Source organism: Chiloscyllium plagiosum, unplaced genomic scaffold, assembly GCF_037043375.1.
Source record: "Chiloscyllium plagiosum isolate Xiang-an unplaced genomic scaffold, Cpla_swu_hap1 HiC_scaffold_47, whole genome shotgun sequence".
Classification (NCBI taxonomy): domain Eukaryota; kingdom Metazoa; phylum Chordata; class Chondrichthyes; order Orectolobiformes; family Hemiscylliidae; genus Chiloscyllium; species Chiloscyllium plagiosum.
This window is the reverse complement of record NW_028270185.1, coordinates 23090053-23108822: the sequence shown is the minus strand read 5'-3', so window position 1 is coordinate 23108822 and position 18770 is coordinate 23090053. Positions and strand designations below refer to the sequence as shown.

General features: G+C 42.3%; 2 long non-coding RNA genes across 4 annotated transcripts in view; both read right to left on the bottom strand.

Annotated features, from left to right (window-relative positions):
* Positions 1-382: 382 nt before the first annotated feature.
* LOC122546034 (uncharacterized) lies at positions 383-15073 on the bottom strand. 2 transcript variants are annotated; one of them, XR_015754725.1, is made up of 3 exons: positions 14909-15073; positions 3280-3496; positions 383-820 (listed from the first exon to the last, which is right to left on the bottom strand). It is a non-coding gene; the product is annotated as an uncharacterized LOC122546034 (long non-coding RNA). The 2 variants fall into 2 exon arrangements; XR_015754724.1 differs by lacking the exon at positions 383-820 and adding an exon at positions 3070-3164.
* A 2721-nt stretch (positions 15074-17794) lies between these two features.
* LOC148136011 (uncharacterized) overlaps positions 17795-18770 on the bottom strand; it is a 61106-nt gene continuing 60130 nt past the window's right edge. For both annotated transcript variants that reach the window (XR_015754750.1, XR_015754751.1), the window contains exon 3: positions 17795-17946. This is a non-coding gene — a long non-coding RNA (uncharacterized LOC148136011). The remainder of the gene's footprint in view (positions 17947-18770) is intronic.

Here is an 18770-nt window from a genome sequence, read left to right as displayed (position 1 = left end):
TCAGGAAGTGCTACTGGACTAGAAACATTAAAGCTGCTCTTTCTCCACAGATGCTGCCATACCTGCTGACTTTCTCCAGCCATTTCTGTCTTTGTTCCTGCGGTAGCTATTTGCACATTCCCACCACTGTCTATGTAACGTGGCTTCTCCCGCATAAGCATAAGATTTTTTAAAGGATTTATATATGTGTTTCCCTCAATCTCTGTTTTCTACCGGGGGAAACAGTTTCTCTCTGTCAATAAAACGCGTTTGAAAATCGCAAAGACCTGTTCACCAGTGAGTTTTACTGTTTTCTGGGAAAAAAACGAACATGTTTACTCTCTTCTGGTTATTTGAAGCTCTCGGATCTAGTGCAACTGTATATTGGATCAATGACGCTCAGTGTAAACCCGCTGTAATTATGAAAACTGTTGTTTTGCATGAACTCAGGAATGTAGGAGGAGGTACCGCGCAGTATTATCTAAAACAGCTGCAACTTTTGGGGTTTTTGTTGAGCTGCTCCCTCTCTCTGAGTCACTGTGAAGACTCCAGGCGCAGAAATACATGGCCGTGTGATTCACCCACAGGCTGGAGGTCTTCAGGTTGAACTCAGAACCACTTGGTCGCTGTGCGGTGAAACCGTCCACCGCATCCTCTGGATTCACATAATTGATAGCAGTGGAATAAAACATCACCTGTGGCCCTTTCCCCGGGTATTGTCTGTACCAGAGCATAGTAGGGTTACTGCTAGTCCCATCCACAAAACACTTCAGTTCCACACTCTTCCCGGGTAATTTGGAAACAGCGGTTGGAACCTGGCGGATAGTTTGTGAGTTCACGACTGAGGAAAAAGAAGCGGGAGAGAATCAAATCAGAACCGGGTGGATCTTTAAATTATATGAGGTAAGAATGAAAGATAGAAATATATAACGAGTGAAAGAAAGCCAAGAAAAACAATGGATGCTAATAAATAATATCATCTGAAAAATACACTTACATTGAAATAAGCTGATGAGAGTCAAGAAGATATACATCTTGTAAGCTGTTCTTGTAACAGAGATATGAGCAAAAATACAGGTGTTGGGCCTCCGCGGAAGCTCTCTGCTCTTTTGAAGTCATTGATTAAATATGAAGGAGTTAAGGAAGTGATGTAGTTGTGGGAGGTCAGGGTTCTCCTACTCTGATTGAAATCATGCATCGATCCCCTCAAGATCAGATAAAAGTGAAGCGTGTCTGTAGTTTTCAAAAGATACTGGGATAAACGCAGTGAGCGGGCAAAGCAGTGGCAGATGTAGTTTAACATGGGAAATTCGGAGGTTATTTTCTGCCATATTAATTCGAGAGTTGAGAGAACCAGTTTCAGCAAACGTATTGGGCTAAAAGCAGATAAATTCCCTAGACCTGGTGGCTTACATCCGAGGATTTAAATACAAGTAGCTACAGAGATAGTGAATACGTTGGTTGTAATTTTCCAAAAATCGTTGGATTCCAGAGAAGTACTGGAGGATGTAAAACTGTCAATGTGACAACCCTATTCAAAAAAGGAAGGAGGCAAAAATTTGGTAACTATAGACCAGTTAGCCTAAAATCTATTATTGGAAAAAATGTTGGAATTAATTAGTAAGTAAATAATAATAATAGAGAATTGCAATCTAATTAAAAAGAGTTAGCATGCCTCATGAAAGTGTAGTCGTGTCTGTCTTCCAGAAAGTTTCAACCAGAGTGGAAAGAAGGGAACAAATAGACGTGATGTATTTGGTCTACCAGAAGGCATTGGATTACGTACCTCGCAAAAGGCTAAGCCGAAATATAAAGGTCCGTGCTGTTTGAGATAGAATATTGGCGTGGATAGGGAATTTGCCAAACGGCATGAAACAGTGAGTGGGGATAAGGGGTTCTTTTTCGGGTTGGCAACCTGTAACGAGTAGAGTTGCAAAGGGACCAGTGCTGGAACAGGAGCTGTTTACAATAAATGTATTAATGACTTAGAGGAAGGACGCAAATGTATTGTAGCCAAATTTACAGACAACACAAAAAGGAGTGGAAAGACAAATTGTGAACGGGATACAAATAGGTTGTAGAGCAAAATTATTAGGATAATGATGTGGGCAAAAAGTAAACAAACTGAATATAATGTGGGAAACGGTGAAGTTGTCCATTTTAGAAGGGACAACAAAAGAACTGAGCTCAATTCAAACAGAAAGACAGTTGCCAAAATCTGCAATGTAAAGGGACTTGGGGATATTTGTGCATGGAACACAGAAAACAAACTCATGGGTGCACCAGATAATCAGGATGACTAATGGAATGTTGACCCTTATTTCAAGGGGATAGGTGAATAAGAGTAGAAAGGTCTTACTGCAACTGTACAAGATGCTAATGAGAACCACATTTCGAGTACAGTGAGTAATTTTGGTCCCCTTATTTAAGAAAATCATTTATTTCATTGGAGGCAGTTCAGAGTAGATTAATTTAGATGACCCCTTGTATGGGCATTTGTCTTATGAGCAAAGGCTAAAACATTCGCTGCTCGACTTACTGGAGCTCAGAAGAATGAAACATTTCTCATTCAAACATTTAGGAATCTTAGGGGGCTTTACAGGCTAAAAGCTAAGAGGGTGTTTCCCTCATGGGAAAATCTAGGAACAGAAGACATAGTCTCAGGATAAATAGATGCTAATTTAAGGCTGAAATAAAGAGGATTTTGTTCTGTCAGAGGATTCTGATTCCTTGGAATTTCTTGACACAGAAACCTGAAAATTAGGGGTCACTTAAATATAAGCCTTTGCTTATATTTAAAACTGAGATAGATTGATTCTTGATGAGAAAGAAATCACAGGTTAATGGGGAAAAGACAAGAAGGTGGGTTTGAGGATGTTGAATCAAACATGATCCTATTGATGTAGCAGGCTTCTGGGCCCGAATCACCTAATGTTCCTATTTCTTACTATCTCATAGCCTTAGAACAATTTGTTTTATGAAGGAATGTAGTTGTTCAGATACACAAATTATATAAAAAAGATAGTCCTGCGCAAACATGTTGTATCACACCACAGTCAAAAGTATAATTGAATGCTGGCATTTTTTATTCAATGAAATTGGAAAACAAAACAGAGTATGTTCTGCTTCAGTTGGACAAAACTCTGCACAATTTCCATCAGGAACATAACTCCTGGACAGATTATCTGGGAAAGAAAATAATTAGATTTTGTAAATGCGGCAAAACTGATTCAATGGAATGAAATCTTGCCCTAAAGAGATAAATCATGATGATGAGTTGACCAATATTGTTTACCTTACCTTCTGTATGAAGTGTTGATTTATTCACAGAATAGATGCAGAAAGAGGTCATTTGACGCATTGACTCTGTGCCGACCCTCTGAGGAGCATCAGACCCAGGTGCAGCACCTCCACATCATCCCATGTTTGCTGTAGCTAGCTCATCTAGCCTGCACATTGATGGACGTCACAGGGCAATTTACCATGCTAATCGGCATAAACTGCACATCTTTCGACTCTGCGAGAAAGCCAGAGGATGTAATGGAAAAACATTCAGATAAAAGGAGTACATGCAAATTCCACACAGAATCATGAGACAAAGCACACAAAAATAATCACGTCTTTAAGCGGTGGTGGCATCAGGAGGTATTCTGCTACATGGAAAATGGTGAAAATCTGAAACCATCACCAGGCAAAAACCTGTGGATAGTTGAGTCATTTTTACAGCTCAAAACTGAGATTGATTTAACTGTGTCACTAGTTCGAAGTATCTGGACTAGAGGGGTTTGTGGACGAAAGGAAAGTAGAGATCAGCCATTTTTTTCAGCAAGTTCATAGGATTAATGGTATTTTAGAAATTTGCCAGTGGAATACAAGAAGTTTTATTACTTTGAACCTGTAATCCCAGCCACTGAAATCAGTTATAGACCCAAGCACCCTCCCATATTAAGAAACAAATGGAATTTTAGCGTCTCAGAAGTTATCAATCATTCCATTGTCTCACTTCTCCATGTTCTTTCTGTAGTCATTCTCTTTTATTTCGTCATTACTTTCTTCTTTCTTTTCTTTTTTTGTTGTTGCGTTGCTTAGGTGAATTTTTACCATTTTGATTGACACCTGAATATTAGGGGTCACTGCTCCTTAAATACAGTGATAACTCCAGCATGAATAGGTTAAGTCCATTCAAAAAAAGGAATGTTCTTTGGAACTATTCTACAGAAGAGTCGTTGAGAATTAATCATAGAGTCACGCAGTATGATAACAGATTCGACCTAGCAAATCAAACATGCCAATCTGATTTTGTCCAATTTCCCAGCACTTGGTCCATCTCATCTAAACCTCTCCTATTCATATGCCCATCCACATACCTTTTAAATGTTGTAATTTTGCCTGTCTTCATACACGCACAACCCTCTGTGAGAAAAATTTACCCCTCAGTTCTTTTTTAAATCTTTCGCCTCTCACCTTAAACCTTTGGACTCATCTGCACTGGGGAAAAGACATTTGCTATTCACCCCGTCCATGCAGTTAGAACTTAGCGAAAAAGCCCCTGCCTAATCAGCCACTCCCTATTAACTCAGACTTTAGTTAATTCTGTTTTCCTCTTTCTGTAGGAGGTGAGAGACCTGTTGCGTTTCTCCAGCTTGTCCTGTGTTGTTTCAGATTCCCACCATCGACAGTACGCTACCTTCGTAGAATGAAGGAAGTTGTTGTTGAGAATCCTGAGCAGACTGCACCTGGAAAATGTCTTTATATCTTGGGCAGCTTTAAACAGAATTAGACCGGGGTTCGTGGTGTTAATCACGAAAACGGTTTGCACAAATCTAACTGTATTGTCTTGAGTACAGAAGATTGAACGTGAGCTCAGTTAAAGGCTTTATTTCAGAATTTTAGGCGAGTATTTTTCCAACAGTTATAGGCATTTTCTTCACGGTAAGAGCAGAGCAACGTGATTTCATTTCATGTTGAGAAGTAGACATTTCAGGAGTGATGTCAAAACTCTCACTGCCTGCAACGACAATGCTAACTAATAGTCAGTTAGAAGTTTAGAAACAATGATCTCAGCTGGAGGCTGCTGAACAAAATTAGGAAAGGGACCAGTAAACCAATCTAATTGATTGATGGAGCAATCCTAAATAATTGTACAGAGGCCCATGATTCAATATTATGATTGAATCATGTTCAAGCCACTTTATTTTGGGTTCATATCGCGACATGTGCTGACCATTTGAGAATAGAAATGTTGGCTCAACATCAAAACCAAACTATTTTGCTCTTTTGGATTGTTCTAATTTTTCTGCAAGTTGCTCTTTTTTGCAATCGTTTGTTCTATCTGTTGTGGTTCTGTTCACCGAGCTGGGAATTCTATCTGTGTTCGGTATTTTCATATATTTTACACAATGGATCAAAACCAACTTGACTCCATTTTCAAGTTCAGAGTACACGTATCGTGAACCCACTCATATATAATTCTGTTCCCTTCCTCCACATGACTTTATTGAATTTCTTCCTCCCCATCTATTCAATGCATTGATGCTGTTCTCCTCAGCTGTGTGATAGCCTGTTACTGCTGTGAAGATGTGGGTGGTACTATAACTTTAAGAGAGTTAAAAGCTAGCAGAACTACCTGACAGTACCAAGTGTTCTGAATAAGCTATAATGTAACATGTGGTCCAGCTACTGGCATGGGACAGGTAGCTGGTTGCTTGGAGACAAAAACAGATCCAAAGTAGGCCAATCAGTTTAAATTACAACCACCAAAATCATCAAACACCAATCAAGTTTGCATTTAGCATATCGAAAATCTTGAAAGCCAATGACACAATCCAATGCTTTGGGAGAATAAGACTGGGGAAAATTGAACAGTTTGGAGGAGAACTGCCACGCCACCAGCATGTCGGGACTACCCAGAGAATAACTCTCTTAAAGGTACTTTTATCGATCAGTAACCTGTGAAGCAGAATTCCCTAAGAAGAAAAGAAGGTTTGACATCTGGGTGGTTTTGAATTTGATTTTTTTTTCAATAAATCTTTATCGGGAAGATTTTCTCGGACTTGTATTGTAGAAGGGAAAGGTAAAAGATAGTCGAGAGGAAGGAGTTGTAAATAGTTTGTAAGTTAATTATTCTTTGTTATACTTTAAGAAATAAAGTTGTTACTTTAACTTTAAGCAACCAGCTACCTGAGCCATGCTCTTGGCCTCTCAAATTTTCACTGATTACCGCATGGGATAAATCTTTTCTTAAGAATTAGAATCCCTGCAGTATGGAAACAGGCCCTTCGGCCCAGCAAGTCCACACCGACCCTCCAAAGAGTAACACAGCAAGACCCATTCCCCTACCATATATTTAACCCTGATTAACCCTAACCTACCCATCCATGACGACTGTGGACAACTTAACGTGGCTAATTCACTTAACATCATTGTGACTGTGGGAGGAAGCCCACTCAGTCACGGGGAGAATGTGCAAGTCACTGCACAGTCACTCAAGGCTGGAATCAAACCAAAGTCCCTGGCGCTTTGAGGCAGCAGTACTAACCACTGAGCCCCCATACCAGCCTTTTCTATGTTGCTGGTTTAAATTAAGCAGGAGAGTTTACCCCGTGTCGTAACAGATATACATTCTAATCACTCTCTGAGTGAAGACTCTTTACCTGAATTTCCCTTTTGGAATTAGCACTAATATTTAAAATATTCAAATACCACGAAAAGCTTGTATTTGTGATCCTGTAGTCCTCATCTCCCGAATCAATAATCATGTCTTCTTATAATTAATATTTTCATAATTTCAAAGACTTAAAAAATCATAGAACCATATAGTACAGGAGAAGTTCTTTGGTCCATTGAGTCTGTACCACCAAAACTACACTATTCTGCTTAACAGCACTATGCCTATACCCTTGAGTATTATGAGATTTCAAGTGCTCGTCAGGATTGTTTTAAGGTTGTGTGGCTACTCGCTTCAACTCACCTCCCAGACAATGTTCCCTACTACCCTCTCGGTGGTTGTCTTTCAAGTGCCCTATAAAGTTCAAGCCTCTCACCTTAAAAGTGTGTCCTTTGTATCAATTCTCCGTATTTGTCCCAAGCATTGATTTGCAGACGAGAAGCCAGACTCGAGCAGTCGTCTCTCACAATCCTCAAGGAAGAATGGAACTGAAGAGCACCTTGTTAGGCACCAGCGATTCTTAAATGTCCTTGTACAGGCAAGATCCGATCAGTTCTGCACTCAATCTTTTTACTTGTTCTCATTACAAAAACAAAATTGGGTCTTTCATGATAAGTGTAACATCTTAGTGTTGACAATCGCTGGCTACTTTTCCCTTTCACCTTCTCCAGTGCTCATCAATGAATTGCATGACGCTACGGCGGCCTCTGCTGACCATTTTGTGAATGCAAACGTCGACCAAAACCCTACGTTTTGTTCCCTTTCGATTTGTTCTTATCTATCTATTAATTGCTTTTGTGATTCTATCGTTTTTCTTTCTGTGTTTTGGTATATTAATGTTTTACACAGAGTTAAATTCGTCAACTGTTCAAAATCACCCTGGTCTGCTGATTCAATTTTCAAGTATAAGGTGCATTTATCATAACCGCGCCAATATGTCATTCTATTCCTTGCAGAATAATTCTTATTGCGAGAAAGTTGTTCTTATACAAGATAAGAGCTGAAAAATGTGTTGCTGGAAAAGCGCAGCAGGTCAGGCAGCATCCAAGGAGCAGGAGAATCGACGTTTCGGGCATAAGCCCTTCTTCAGGAATTCATATGCCCAAAACGTCGACTCACCTCCTTGGATGCTGCCTGATCTGCTGCGCTTTTCCAGCAACACATTTTCAGCTCTGATCTCCAGCATCTGCAGTCCTCACTTTCTCATTATACAAGATAATACAGTTGGCCTAGCCCATGCACAGTTTTGTTCAGATCTATTATTTTCTGCAGCCTTTGGGGTTTTTGTTGAGCTGCTTCCTCTTTCCGAATCACTGTGAATAGTCCAGGCACAGTAATATACGGCCGATTGATTCACCCACAGGCGGGAGGTCTTCAAGTAGAACTCGGAGATAGTCGGTCGCTTGGCGGTGAAACCGTCAACCTCTCACTCCGTATTCACAGAACCACTTAGCATGGAGTAAAACATCATTTTGTAGCCCTCTCCCGGGGAGCTGTCTGTACCAGTACATGCCAGGATTGATGATACCCCGCCCCCCCCAACACAGTGCACTTCAGTTCCACTCTTTCCCGAAGATTGTTGGAGATGGCTGCACAGAGAGGAAACTGGTCAATTTGATCATTCGGATCACCGAGAAAAAGGGAGTGATGGAGATAGAAATAATTAAAGAAGCATGAAAAGAAATGGTAAGAAGTGATGAAAAACAGTAATTGTCTTTTTAAAAACGTGCTTACTGTGAAGGATGTTCAGTAGACCTAGTAACAGATACATCTTTTTATTTGCAATTTCCTTTTAGTAAGTGAAGTGTTCGAGGAGTGCTTAACCTTCTGATGAGCCAACCTGCTGTTCTTAAATCAAATAGCAAAAGCCCACGATTTTAAGAGTATGGACACGCCCCTAGTCGTCCTACCCTATCAGAATATATGCACATATTAAGCTGCATTCCTGTTTGGCTATTGTTAAGGAAAACTCGAATAACCATATCTGGATTCCCAATTACACTGAGAATTCCTGAGAAGTCTTATCTGGATGATTTCCCAAAGTTTTGTGTGAAAGCTTCGCAGAACTGAAAGGATCTTATCCTGATCCAGTCTAAGAAATGCGAATGGTTTGACTGCATCCTCCTCTCACCCTGTTCTGTTTAACGTACCTCAGTGGGCAAACTTTCCTCCTCTCTTCCTGACGAAGAGCCATCTGGACTCGAAACGTTAGCGCTCTCTCCACTGATGCTGTCTGGCCCGCTGTGATTTCCAGTATTTTTTGTCTTCAGAACATAAGTCCACATGCTGTTATTTTCATCTCCTTCTATTTTCTATTCTCTCCTTCATTGCTTTGCTGTTTTGCCGATTATTTCTATCCTTCCTTCTTGCTTAATCAATTTCTTTCGTGCATCGATCACGAACGCACAATTATTTTGTAGGTTCTCTAACTTTGCCACTCCATACCTAAGTCTCCCAATTCACTCCGTTGGCCACGCCAGCATTTATTGCCCATCCCTAATTAATCCATAGCATGTGCCAGCCGTTTTTGCACCGAAGTGGAGATATTGCCCACGGTGCTAGAAAACAAAATTTGCGGAATTTAGACCAAGTGCCTGCAAATACCCGTGACATATTTCCAAGTCAGGATGGTGCATGACGTGGATAGGCATTTGCAGCTGGTAATGTTTCAAAGCATCAGTTGTCCTTCTAGATGGCAGTAGTTGTGTGTTTGCTTTGGTGAATTATAACTTTGCATCTTTTGGATGGTGCTCACTGCCAGTTGGTGAAAAAGGGAGTGAATGTGAAAGGTTGTAGGCATCAAATGGGATGGTGTCGACCTTCTTGAGCATTGTTAGAATGCACCCATCCTAGCAAGTGGGGTGTATTCCATCACATCCCTAACTCGTGCCTTATACATGGATGGGGGGGGGGGCTCTGGGGAAACATGAAGTGAATTGTTCTCAGCAAACTTCCACACCTCTAACCTACTGTTGATACCACATAATTTATATGAATAATCTAATTTAATTTCTCGCCAGTTAAGGCCTGTTGTTAGTGGCTGATTCAGAGATGGTAATGTCTTTGAGCATTAGCTGGATTCTCTGTTGTTTGAGGTGATTATTATCTGGTATTTGTGTGATGGGAATGTTAATTGCCACTTTCTGCATATAGATAATAACTGCTTCGATTTCTGAGGAGTCGTGAAACTGCTGAAGAATGTGTAATCATCACCGAACGACATACCTGAAGTTGGAGGGAAGGTTGTTGATGAAGAAGTTGAATATGGTAGGGCTCAGGATATGACACTGAGTAACTCCTGTAGAGAAGTCCTGCGGTTGAAATGATTGGCCTCCAACTACAACCACAATCTTCTTTTGTGCCAGCTATGACGGCCACCAGTGGAGAGTTTCGTTTTGGTACACATTAATTATAATTTTTCTCGAGGTTAATTAGTGTCACACTCAGTCAAAGCCTTGATGTCAAGGCAGTTGCTCTTACTTCACCTTTGGAATTCATCTCTATTTGCCATGTTTAAACTAAAGTTGTAGTGAGTTCAGGATCTGAGTGTCTCTGGTGGAATTCGAGGTGGATGTTAGTATGCAGGTTATTTCCAAACGAGCGTTGCTTATGATCACATCCAACACTTTACTGATGATTGAGTGTAGACTGATAGGGCAGTAGTTGGCTGTGTTGGAATTTTCCTGTTCTGTGCATACAGGATAGCTTTCTACATTGTCAGGTAAATGCCAGTGCTGCAGCTGTACAGATACAACTTGGTCTAGGAGTGCAGCTAGTTCAGGAACACACGCCGTCACTGTTATTGCCAAAGTGTTGTCAGAACAATTTACTTTCAAGTATTGAGGTTCTTTTTAGCATCCAGGTCCTCCAGTTATTTTTTGTAATTGCGTGGTGTGAATAGAATTGGTTGAAGCCTGGCATTTGTAACTAGTCTCATCAATAGGTCAAGATGGATCATCTTATCTTTTGCACTGATGGCATTATCATCACAAAAATCCCCATCCCTTTTTATTGAAGGTGGGGATAGTTGCCAAGCCTCATCCAATGAGTTGTTAAGTTTTCCATCACGATTCAATACTAGATACAACAGTATCTCAGAGCTTAGATTGGTTGTGGAATTGCTTAGCTCTGTTAATCACTTCCTGTTTATGCTGCTTGATATGTAAGTAGTCCTGCATTGTTAGTTGACCCGATTGCTCAAAGGTGCGCCTGGCATGCTCTCCTGTACCCTTCATTCAGTCAGGATTGATGCCCTGTCTTCATGGAAAAGGTAGAATGGGAGATACACTCGGTCCTGAGTTTGCAGATCATGCTTGAGTTCAATTCTACTAATGCTGCCTGACTACAGAAAGTCTGGAATACTCGGTTTTGAATTTCAAGATCTATTTTATTTCAGAAGTTCACAGTGCCACACCCATAATGGAAAGTATCTCAATATGAAGGCACAACTTCATCTCCACTAGAACTATTGGAGGCCAATGTTGCAAACATTATCATGGACTGATGCATCTGAAGGAATGACATTCATTAGAACGTCAAGTAAATTTCTTTTTTACCTCATGTTGGTTGGCTCACAACCTACCACAGACCATTCTAGCAGCCTTTCTGACTTGATCAGTTCATTCAGCAGTGTTGATGCTCCGTGGCATTTTGTGACCCCACCAAAAGACAACCTGTGAAACCGGTACCCTCAATCCTTGTTGAACATTGAGCAATCACCAAATGCATATAGAGATTCACAGAACAGATCAGGTATGCACTACAGCTATGTTCCCAAAAGAGAATTTGTGACCCACTCAATTAGTTAGTAAGGAAGTCAAATGAAATGTTGGTCTTCATTTAAAAGGGAATGGAGAATGATGAAGGGAGGTATTGTTAAAATTATACAAGGCACTTGTCATCTACTCTGTGAAGAATTTGAGTCCTTTTTCTAAGGAAAGACAAACTGACCTCCAAGACTTCCGTTTCCCCGGCCCCCAACGCCTCATCTTCACCATGGATATCCAATCCCTCTACACCTCCATCCGCCATGACCAGGGACTCCAAGCCCTCCGTTTTTTCCTCTCCAGACGTTCCCAACAATACCCCTCCACCGACACTCTCATTCGTTTGGCCGAACTGGTCCTCACCCTTAACAATTTCTCCTTTGAATCCTCCCACTTCCTCCAGACCAAAGGGGTAGCCATGGGCACACGTATGGGCCCCAGCTATGCCTGTCTCTTTGTTGGCTACATAGAGCAGTTGATCTTCCGTAATTACACTGGCACCACTCCCCACCTCTTCCTCCGCTATATTGATGACTGCATTGGCGCCACCTCGTGCTCCCGCGAGGAGGTTGAGCAATTCATCAACTTCACCAACACATTCCACTCTGACCTTAAATTTACCTGGACCATCTCTGACACCTCCCTCCCCTTCCTGGACCTCTCCATCTCCATCAGTGACGATCGACTTGACACTGACATTTTCTACAAACCCACCGACTCCCACAGCTACCTGGATTACACCTCTTCCCACCCTACCTCTTGCAAAAATGCCATCCCGTATTCCCAATTCCTCCGCCCCCACCGTATCTGCTCCCAGGAGGAGCAGTTCCACCATAGAACACACCAGATGGCCTCCTTCTTTAGAGACCGCAATTTCCCTTCCCACGTGGTTAAAGATGCCCTCCAACGCATCTCGTCCACATCCCGCACCTCCGCCCTCAGACCCAACCCCTCCAACCGCAACAAGGACAGAACGCCCCTGGTGCTCATCTTCCACCCTACCAACCTTCGCATAAACCAAATCATCCGCCGACCTTTCCGCCACCTCCAAACAGACTCCACCACCAGGGATATATTTCCCTCCCCACCCCTCTCCGCCTTCCGCAAAGACCGTTCCCTCCGTGACTACCTGGTCAGGTCCTCGCCCCCCTACGACCCACCCTCCCATCCTGGCACTTTCCCCTGCCACCGCAGGAACAGTAAAACCTGTGCCCACACCTCCTCCCTCACCTCCATCCAAGGCCCTAAAGGAGCCTTTCACATCCATCAAAGTTTTACCTGCACATCCACTAATATCATTTATTGTATCCATTGCTCCCGATGCGGTCTCCTCTACATTGGGGAGACTGGGCGCCTCCTAGCAGAGCGCTTTAGGGAACATCTCCGAGACACCCGCACCAATCAACCAAATCGCCCCGTGGCTCAACATTTCAACTCCCCCTCCCACTCTGCCGAGGATATGGAGGTGCTGGGCCTCCTCCACCGCCGCTCCCTCACCACCAGACGCATGGAAGAAGAACGCCTCATCTTCCGCCTCGGAACACTTCAACCCCAGGGCATCAATGTGGATTTCAACAGTTTCCTCATTTCCCCTTCCCCCACCTCATCCTAGTTTCTAACCTCCAGCAACACGATCGCCTGACTTGTCCGGACTTGTCCGACCTGCCCAGCTCCTTTTCCACCTTCTCCTCCCTGACCTTTCACTTTCATCTCCTTCCCCACTGACCTATTGTACTCTATGCTACTCTATCACACCCCCACCCTCCTCTAGCTTATCTCTCCACGCTTCAGGCTCTCTGCCTTTATTCCTGATGAAGGGCTTTTGCCCGAAACGTCGATTTTGCCTGTCTTCGGATCCTGCCTGAATTGCTGTGCTCTTCCAGCACCACTGATCCAGAATCTGGTTTCCAGCATCTGCAGTCATTGTTTTTACCTCGTTGACATTAGAGGCAGTCCAGAGTAGGGTCACTAGGCAGATACCAGATATGGAAGCACTGTATTATGATGAAAGGTTGAGTGGGTTGTGCAGTCATTGGGAAATTAGAAGAATGAGAGTTAACTTATTTGACAAATGCAAGATTCTTAGAGGATTTGACAGGCCAAGTGTGGAAAGTTTGATTCCCCTCGTGCTAAGATCTAGGGCATAATCTCCAAATATTCACACACTCAGACAGAGGTGAGGAGAAATGAATCTCTCGGGGTTAGTTTATCTTGGGAATTATTTACCACAGAGGACTATTGAAGCTGAGTCGTTACGTATACTTAAGGCTGAGATACACCACATTTCATTGTGGGGATCAATGATTATGAGAGAAGGCGGGACAGTGGGCTTTAGGTTTATCAAATAAGCCGTTATCTTATTGAATGGTGGAGAAGATTGGATGAACTGAATGATTACGTCTGATCCGAGATCTTCTGGTCTTAGAGAAATGAGACAAAAATGCGTAATGGCTTTGTATATGTTCAATTCAACTTGTTTTAAATACAAATTCTAATGCAGCGATCCCCTCAAAATTCCACTAAGCCCATGCCTTCCTTTTCCACCTTTATAATTTCTGGTTCTGAGTTTATGTGCAGCTGAGCCTTTACCCGACGCAATCCATTCCCTTATTTCTTCTCTCAGCATTCCCTGTGAACAGATAGTCATATATGGTATTTTAATTCAGTAGATGTTTCTGTCACCTTTGAGGTTGTTGTTGAACTGCTCACATCTGTCTGTTACTGTGAACACTCAAGACACAATAATTCATGGCTAAATGTTTCACCTGTAGGTTGGCGGTCTTCAACTAGAACTTTGAGCCTATTGGTCCTTTAGCAGTGAAACCATCCACTGATTCCCTGGATTCACGTGATATGCAGCACCAGAGTGAAGCATGATGTGCAGCTCCATTCTTGGAGATTGTCCATACAATTGCACACCAAAAGTATCACTCCTTTCAACAGTGCACTGCAGTCCACTCTGTACTCAGGACATTTGGAGATGGCAAAGGCAAACTGGTGGGGACTGTGACCTCATAGCTAAAGAAACGGCAGGGAAAGGAAGATGTGCGAAAATGGGGACATAACTAACTGTGGAGAAAGAAGAAAGGAAGGACAGAAAACAAAATATATTAAGAGAAATAGAAAGCGGACAAAAACTGAGCGGGAGGAAGGAATCCTGTGTAAACGAATGTTAGGAGTCGAACAGAGAATTTGAGAATTTAGGATTACTTTATTGTCACACTAACTAAAACGAGTACAGTGAAGAGTTTACAAGTCACCGCTTACAGCGCCATCTTAGTTACCAAGGCTCTTTGGTGCAGATTCTGAAGTACGCATTCTGAGGGGAAAATAAAGAAGCAAACAGTCCAGCAATATATTTGTAAAATAGAGAAATGCGAGCTCAGAATAAGAACCGTCTTTTGAATAAATAAGCTTGCGGTGAAACATGATGGACACAGCTCTTACTGCACAGCAAATCATTACTGTTGGTAAAATAAACAGAAAAGATACGAACCTCCTACCTCTTCTTTTTGATCGGCAGTCCAGTTCCTCCCCACGGATGATAGCCGTGCCCCGCTCCATTACCCGCACCGTCCGTCACTGACTGAATATCAGGAGCAAAGACAATTGCAGAGATTGCTATTGAGTCTCTATATACACTGGAGATGCTTCTGATTGCAACTATATCACATGGTCGCCTCCGGGAGTGTTTAGTATAATTTCACGCCCACCACCAACATCACCATCAGCATCGCACCTCCACTGCCGCACTCCCACCCCCACAACCAACCACCCATTACAGATCGTTCTTTTTGATCTTTAAAAGAGACTGGGCTTTTTTATCATCATTCACAACAATTTTTAAAACAAGACATTTGATTCGTGCTGCGAATCATTAAACAGCTTCGTTTTAAAAGATTTATTTTAAGGATAATGGGGAGAAGAAGATTCGTCAGTTATAACAGGTATCGTGACATGTCCGTTTGGATTCAGATTTGGCTTACCCGTAAAAGATAGAAATTAATGGGCGGGTCGGTGTGGACTTGTTGGGCCGAAGGGCCTGTTTCCACACTGTAATGTAATCTAATCTAATGTAATCTAATCTAACCTAATGGTGGAGAGGTGGGTTTTTTTCTGGCTGGAGGTCTGTGACCTGTGGTGCTCCGCAGGGCTGGGGCTTATGCTGTTTATGATTTGTGTGAATGACTTGGATAAAAACATGGACGAGTGGGTTAGTTAGTTTGAAAACGACACTAAGATCGCAGAAGTTGTGGGTAGATTCGATTAGATTACATTACATTACATTACAGTGTGGAAACAGGCTCTTCGGCCCAACAAGTCCACACCGACCCGCCGAAGGGCAACCCACCCATACCCCTACATTTACCCCTTACCTAACACTACGGGCAATTTAGCATGGCCAATTCACCTGACCTGCACCTCTTTGGACTGTGGGAGGAAACCGGAGCACCCGAAGGAAACCCACGCAGACACGGGGAGAAAGTGCAAACTCCACACAGTCAGTCGCCTGAGGTAGTGTAGAAGTTTGTCAAGGGATACAACGGAATTTGGGTTAGTTGCAGATATAGGCGGAGTAATGGCAGATGGAGTTTGATCCGTGTAAGTGTGCACTTCAGGACATCAAGTATTAAGGGGAATGATACAGTTAATGACAGGGCCCTTAACAGTATTGATTTATAGAGGACATAGGGGTCCTAACTATAACTGTCTCTGAAAGTGGCCACACAAGTAGAATGGCAAAGCAAGTATATGACATGCTTACCTGTTTTGGTCGGTGAATTGAGCACTAAAGTCAGGAAGTCACGTTATAGCTGTATAAAACTTTATGTATTGTCTTCCATTCTGGTGGCCACGTTACAGGAAGGATGGAGTCTTTGGAGAGAGTGCGGAAAGAGGTTTACCAGGATTCTGCCTGGATTGGAGGCTATGACCCAAAACGAGAGGCTGGATAAACTAAGGTTATTTTCTCTGGAACGGTGGATGCTGAGAAGTGACCTAATAGAAGCTTACAAAATTATGAGATGCATGGACAGGGGGTGACAGAATCTTTGTTCTCCGGAGTTGAAATCTCTAATACCAGAGGGCACGCAGTTAAAGCGAGAGGGGGAAAGTTCAAAGGAGACGTGGGAGCCAAGTTTTTTTTTACAGAAAGATTGATAGGTACATGGAACGCGCTGCCAGGGGTAGCGATAAGTGCATCGAATGGACTTTTAGATAAGCACATGCGTAAACAAGGAATAATTTGATATGGGCCACGGGCAGGCAGAAGGGATTAGTTTGATTTGGCACAACATCGTGGGCCGAACGGCTTGTTCCAGTACTGTACTGTTCTATGTTTTGTGCACCAGAGGGAAATGAGGAATCAAGGAGCTGAGAGGTGGGATGCGGGCGGCTGAGAGGATAGGGAGCTGTGTCTGGAACTTGGGGGAACAATCACCAACTCTAAACCAGGCTCATTGAGGTATTACTGGAGGCGCATGTCGGAGTGTGGTGGTGCTGCTTGCAGGTTTCAACAATCAACGTTGAATTAGTAGATTTTTGCTGGAGTTGTCCTTCTGGGAGATCGATACTGCAAGTTTGGGTAATTTTACCAAGGGATCCCCTAGGCAGCAATAATCACAATGTAGTTAACTTTAATTTAAGGGACAAAGAATGTGACGAAGGGGTACAGCATTGTGGACACCCCTACTCTATACGAACTGAACCAGTTCAATAAGGTAGCTTACCACTACTGTTTCCAGGAAAATTAAGGATAGACAGCCGTCACATGAATTAAATCCTAGAAGGGAAATGTGCATGTGTTCGTGCATTGAAAGTGGTAGGACAGGGTGACAGAGTAGTTAGTCAAGCACACAATATCTGAATAGGGTTTTTTTGTGATGCAATGATATTGTTGCTAACTCGGGACCAAGATATTGGGTTCAAATCCCACTTGCTCCATAGATGTGTAATAACATCTCTGAATAGTTTGATCGTAAATATCTACACCATTGTAGTCTTCATCATTAACGGAATACAGACAAATGTGAGGAGATTATATTGAAATTGTAACAGTCATTAATTAGACCTCATTTAGAGCATTGCATCCAGTTAATCTCTTCGCTTTAAGAAGGATCTGAAGGCATTACAAACAGTACAGAGCTGATTGATTAGAATTGATTACTTTTTGCGGATGTAATAAAAATGTCACACAACACACTATGAGGGCAGGATCAAGAAACTTGTGATAAAGGATAATATAAAATATATGGCAGATGACTAATCTTTGCTGAAACACGTAGTTTTACAAGAGTATTTCAAAATAGGAAAATGAAGTAAAGAGGCACAGAGAATACAACAGTAGGCCCAAAGTTAAAAATCACACAACACCAGGTTATAGTCCAACAGATTCAATTGGAAGCACACTAGCTTTCGGAGTGCCGCTCCTTCATCAGGTGATAGGCGCCGCTCCTTCAGCATGACAACGATAGGCCAAAGTGCTTATTGCCTCATATTTGCAACTAGAGTCGCCTGTAGCAGAGCAATGGAAATCTAGAATGGTGAACAGACAAGAATTATCATAGAATTTTGGAGCTGGAGAAGAATGCATAGATAGAGAGGTTGTAGCATTTGCAGGGGATTACAGGGACAAGGGGTTTTGGAAGGACTGCAGGAACGTGCACAAATAGGGTTTTTTCTAAGGCCTGGAGCTGATTCCCGAGATAGGAACAATGCAGGGGTGAGAGGAAAAAGCAGTGTGAGGGAAGTCTGAGATCCTGGAAAGATTTAAAACACGCTAACAGTCCTAAAATCAGGACTTTGTTTAAATATAAAAGCGGAGATGTCAAGCTAAACCATACAGAGAACTGGTGAATCTACACCTCGAGTTCTTTGGACAGTCTTGCCTTTCATAAGGGGGAATACACGTGCAGTAGAAGCCGTCCAGAGAATATTTACTGGAATCATTCATAGGATGTAAGATTTGTGAAACAAGACATTTATGTTTATCTGCACTGGAATCTAGAAGAATCAGACGTGGTCTTATTGAAATATATGTAATTCTGACGGGAAGCGTTAGGGTAATATAGAGCGAAACTGCTCTCTCTCAGGGGAATCTTGAATCGAGACAACAACTTCATTTAAGATGGAAATGAGGAGACACTTGTTAGAAGAACATACGAAACTGGAGTAGACATGGAAATAATCTGTGTCAATATGACCTGCTACAATGAACAATCATGCAATCCAGGTCTGGAGAAGCTGTTCATTTATATTATGAGAAGAAACAAAATCCCAAGGGTATGAATGCAAAGCATTTTGGTGCCAATTTTCAAAGAAAAGGGGAAACATTCAAGATAGCAAATATTGAGGAGTTC